Genomic DNA, 6,000 nt, shown 5'->3' with positions numbered 1-6,000 from the left:
GGCCTGGCGAGAAAGGATATGGTATTGGGTAATTCCATGAGCGTCGAATCCCCACCGCCCCCCCCCCTCCATCATACGTAATCCAAGGAGCTCCCCCGCCGTCACTACATTCCTCTGTTACGTGATATCAATCCGCTAACATGAAGCATTAACTACCGACTTGTATTTGCCATGTGTCACTAACCAACTGGATTACACCCTCATCCAACCAGCTTCGGCCCCACATCCCCAGAAGCGCTGTTACTCAGCTTTTGAATATATACTCAAAGAGCAAGCCTCGCCAGAAACGCTTCTGAAGAATCCGTGGCTCGCTATGTGCATAGGGGCGGGTGCACCCATGAGCTTTTGCGTCCAAGTAAGTACCGAGACGGGGAGGAGATGACTCTGTCTATTTATTACCAGATTTGATATCGCCGTGGATTAGGCGCAATGTGTATGTGAGTGCGTGAGGGGGAGCGTGGGGCTGGGGGGGACTAATGGAGAGGGATACTAGAGGTGGTTGAGCCTTTGAAAGGTAGGTGGGTGGGTAGATGGGAGGATTGGGTGAGGCTGGCTGGCGGGTACCTGATAGGTTGTTTAGCCAGATAATTGTTTTGTCTACGCTGAGCTCGCTGGTAACGATATTTGTATTGCTGTGAAGGAACACATCTACTGAGACACCAGGAATACCACATAAAAAGACCTCAACCTATGACGGAAGTGGAAAAAGAAAAATAGGTATTATACCAACAAGATTACAAAACACAGGATCTAAATGGGGGTGAAATATTCATAACCCCAAGCGCCGTGAATGGAATGGAATAGCCCACAAAAACTCCCGGATACATGGAATGTAAAAAACGGGAGGAATAGGAGAGGGAACAACAAGATTAAACTGCTAAGGAAAAACAGAAATCCTACTCTGGATCAACGAGTGGGGGTGGGGCGCGATCGGGCATCTGGTGAGTCCAAATGATTTGCCCCAGAGTGTGGGAGCGGTAAAGATTGTTCCTAAGGAGGCCAATACGAGAGAGATCAAGTGACGGAGGAGAAGCGTAAGAGCTGATGTGTTTGAGGGGTGACATCGTCCGATGAAGTAGAGGCAGTGGGTGAGTTCCATCTTTCTCGGGAGTTTTCTCGCCGTCGACAGAGTCTTTCGTTTGGACACTGGTTCTTGATGATTCACGGGTGGGGACTCGATAATTCGGTATCAGATTTATTATAGGCTGGTATCCACGCTGAACGGCATATGATAAGGGTGTTTGGCCATCGTTATCCAGTGAATTGGGATTGACGTTGCCGCGCTCCAGAAGTAAATTGACTACACCTTCACTCCAAGACGCCGCAGCATATGATAGTGGTGTTCGTCCACCATTATCTGGTAAATCGGCATTGACATCCCCGCGCTCTAGAAACAGCTTGACTACACCTTCTCGCCCAGACTCTGCGGCATATGATAGTAGTGTTCGTCCACCATTATCTGCTAAATCGGCATTGACATCCCCTCGCTCTAGAAGTAGCTCTAATACACTTGTATTCCCCAACTCAGCAGCAAACGATAACGCTGTACGACCTCTTCTGTTAACTTTGTCGGGCTCGATATCTCCCTGATCTGTAAATAGTTCCACCACCTTGCCTTTCCCGTATCGCAAAGCCCAACTTAATGGTGTGTCCCCCTTCGAATCTTGTGCATTGATGTCTCACCTTTTCATATCTAGCATGGTTATTGCAACTTCCTCAATCCCCCAATATGCTATGCAGTGTAGTCCATTAATACTCTCAAGGTCTCCCTCGAATTTCCATTTGCGTATCTTCTCTCGCCAGAGAATAGTGGCTGATAAATGGTTCTCGTATCCGTAAAGAAGTCGCAACGCCAATAGCTTTAAGGGTTCAGTCACCTCTGTGGATGTGTGAATTCCCCAGGAACATGTAGCATATTTAAGAAACGGTGCTCTTATCAGGGCCGTATCGGGGCTTACATCCAGTGTGCGGATGAACCGACTGTTTAAATAAGTCAGGCAGACCTCAGCCATCATCGAATGGGCTGTTGGAAACAGGGTGGGATGTTCTCCAAGATACTCTTGAAGTGTGAGATGCAGGAGACGGACCGCTGAATCCTCTTCGCCTACTGTAACAAGTCCTAAGGTGCAGCCCAGTACGGCATGGAACCGGGGTACATTATCCACGATAAAATCTTCAGTCCCCAATTCTACTCCCAGCGCATGGCATAACTCATCTGGGCTCAAGGGCCGCTCGCAATGACAAATCCACATCAGCGCCTCCATTCCCAGCCTTGCTTTGCTTCCGCCCTGTTGTCTTATCCGCTCCGACGTGGTGCTGTATGCATCCTGTAAACCACGGCCATTGGTCATCCTCTCAAGTACTTGTCTTCTCCCGTGAATTGTCGGCTCGGCAAGGATTGCATCCATATTGATACGAACGAGAAGAAATCTAGAGATCGCTGTTAGTCACGCATGTGGAATTCAACACCTAGGGACAATACATACATCCCCGAGATCTTTTCCGGAATAACTTTGAGAATATCAGCCTTTAATTCCTCGTTCATTGCACCCAACTCCGGGTCTCCATCCAATCTGGCCCTAAGGTATAACCCGACGTCACCCGCACGGGTGTCTATCTGCAACATCTCTACAGTTTCAGGAAAATATTTCCGTACTTCCTCTCCGATGTGGGGCCTCCCGGTAAGGAATAACCGTGTTCCTGGGCACTCTTGGGTAAGGCGCCGCAAAGACTTCCAAAGCTCGGGCCGCTCCTTTTGTGGAAGCTCGTCTAGAGCGTCGATGCATATGAAGTTCCGTTTCAAATTCGATAGATACCCGATGAGCAGCGTGAGGATCTCGGAAAGTTGGAGCCTACAACCATCGGCGTATTTTCTCGCACGCTCAAACGCAGCCAGTACTTCACTGGGGGTCTCTGTCATTGCTGATATAACCTGCCTTAACACCGATCCCAAGAGATTGCGAACAGATTGAACCTCGCGAGCTGTGAAGTCGCAGTAGACATAAGTGATGGCCACAGTCTCTCGATAAGTTCCTTTGGAAAGTGTATCTATTACAAGCGAGCTGTGCTGCTCTTTTAGCATTTTACTCATTCCGGGGGCAACTGCGGCTCATACCTGATATACGTCTTACCGACGCCCGGATCTCCGTGACATAATAGCACAGGCTTCGCATTCTCCAATGTATGCCATGTAGAAAAGCTTTCCTCGCGAAGCAGCCAGTTTCCGACTCCACCCGCCCGCTCGTTACGAACAGTCCCGTGCCTTTCCCGTGATGTCCATGGTGATAGCCACTCCAGAACCTGGCCTTTGTCTCCAGATATGGATATAGAGTTGTAACTGTTTACGATATTCCCACTGTTGTGGTTGTTGCCGATCACGCTTGAGTTTTGAAAATTTAATAATGTTCGGCTCATTTTGTCAAGCGTACGAGTTTTGTTGCTCTCGTTTGTTGGGGAAAAGTTTACCGTTAGGCGAGAGTGGATGTGGAAAGTGCTCGAGTAGGGTATCGGTGACAGAGGGGCGAATGTTGGGGGAAGGAAGCTTTGAGAAAAGTGGGAAATCTCTTGCCCCGCCTTGGTTACACGGTATTTCCCCACTGGGCGAAATCATGCTTAGGCAACAGAGCACGAATCACAAATGCTCCCAACCCGATCAGGATATGCGATACCCCCATTTGGAACAAATGTGTTACTGCGGTTCAATTAACATCTCGGAAGCCCAGGTCGAAGAAAGGAGATATACCGCTACACTCACATCGGGAAACATGGTCACAGTTTTATATTTTTTGATCACATTAATTTTACCCTAATATACTGTGAATTAGCCCGACCTTGCAGTGGTGCAACAATGCCACTGAGTCCTAGCCTGCTTAGACATAAATTTATACCCATCTTGGCGTGCATAGGCGAAGCCCTGATATACCCCAGACCTTGATTTGACTCCACGACAAGAGCGAATTCAACGAATTAGACCTCAACCACTTTGACCCCCCCCCTAACACCACCAACGCCACCCCATTTTTCAAAATTCCTTTCATTGTTGAAACCTGAGGAGCCACAGAATGAGCCATGTTGACCTTGCACCGCTTGAGTTCGGTCCAGAGCTTACCGAGCTGGAGATTTATCTGCCTGCATCAGTGCATAGCAATGTGCAGTGACACGGCTTGCGAGTGATCCACCGAAAAGTCATAATTTACCCATCTCTAGCTGAAAAATCAGTGTTCTTGACATGCAGGAATCCCGGATACTGTACTGTACATCCACCGCAAAGTCTCTAATCAATCGAGACGGCTATTGGGTTTCCAGCTCAGCACACCAAGCGAGGTAGATGCGCTATTTCGCTCGCTACCTTGCACCGTCATGCCTGTCTTTTTTTTTAAAAATCTTTCAATTGCCTTCAGCGCTCCCGTTGACTTCAGCGCTCCCGTGCTAACAAAAGAAATACTAGAACAAAGACTCCCGACCGTCTATAACTCCCTTGCCGTTTATATCCTTCTCCGTCGGAAGCGCTTTTCCAAAGCGCGCAACAAGAACCTCCGCCCCAACAAAGCAAGTGCGCCAACAAAAAAGGCGGGAGGGGAGCGAACAGGCGGGAACGGACAAACGGTCGGCTCCGGGAACGTATAGTACAGCGGATATGTAGACGGGCAACATACGGACGGGTAGGGATGCCGACGGACGGATATGCCGGTGGACAAGAGAACAAAGTCATGAGCATGCCGAGCAGCATCCATGATTTCAACCACTGCCTCTCGCAATTGGTCCGGAATTCTCCTGTGACGTCCATCCAAAGTAGAGCTCGTCAAAAATTTCCTCACTCGCTACCGCTTATCAAATTATGGCCACAAAAGCCAAGAGAGTGGTAGCACACAGCCACTTAATCTTGCGGTAAGTCATCTTTCACGATGAGAAGCTCTGACCTAAGTGCTCCACGACGGACATCGTGTCTTGTGGATTCCGTTAATTTAGTGTTCGCAGTAGCGGCAAAGTATTGGAACATGCAGAAGGGAAGGGATTGTACGAGGGAATGGATTGTAGGAAAGGAGAAAGGGGGAGGAAAGGATAAAAAAATTGTTTCGGTACGTTGTACGAGGGATGGTGCGGATACTTTAGTTTGGTTTAAAAAGCGTGAAATGGAAAAAAAAAAGTACAAGGGATCTTTTGTGTGATGAATCAGTGGCGGAATCACTAGATATCTCTTGTGCCTGTAGAATCTGAACCAAAAACTCACGAAACCCCCCGAATACAGCAATTACCCCCGCTACTAGTCCTTGTTTAACAATTGGGTACTGCACTTCTAATTTTTCCTTCCCTACTCTCGTGGTTAGACTTCACTTGACTTCAGTAATCCCCCCCCCACCCATGTCATATGATTCCGGTCACGACCAACCTACGCATGTGGTCATTGTCCAGCTCGACTGCTGAGAAAAGCCTGGTACTTCTTATGATACTTAATTATTCGCAATCTTGCAGGCAATTTTGAAAATTTCTCTACCCGTTGGAGTCAGGACACTGCTATAACTCATCTTTGATAATAGAAATCCACAGTCTACGCCTCGGGGATCAATATAATTTGCCGAATTGGGACAAGCGAGATATCCTACCCCCAAAAATGTGTGCCCCCGCTTGTTCCCGCCCACAATCCGCAGGCGGACACTCCTTGATTCCCCCATACGAAATGTCCCAGCTTCAAAGCTGAAGATCATAGTTTTCCAGTTATTATTTCCAGAAATTCGAATTATGGATCAAGGCAGCTAGTATCTAGTCATATTTATATAATCTTTAAATCGAGAAAGCCTTCCTGTTGGTAGTGGTCATTTGACCTGAAACCTGTTGATTCTTTTTTCCTAAAACAAACAGGTTTATGAGGACTGGAATCATTACATCAAAGTCATAGCTTATTCAACCATGGTGCTCCGTTTTGTCATTACTTGTTATTCTTATCCTTTCCTTTGTTTTCCGCCTTCCCTAGCTTTTCACGTGATCCCGAACCCGGGTTTC

Source organism: Tuber melanosporum (assembly GCF_000151645.1).
Source record: "Tuber melanosporum whole genome shotgun sequence assembly, scaffold_4, strain Mel28".
Taxonomy (NCBI): domain Eukaryota; kingdom Fungi; phylum Ascomycota; class Pezizomycetes; order Pezizales; family Tuberaceae; genus Tuber; species Tuber melanosporum.
Note: the sequence above shows the minus strand (reverse complement) of the source record.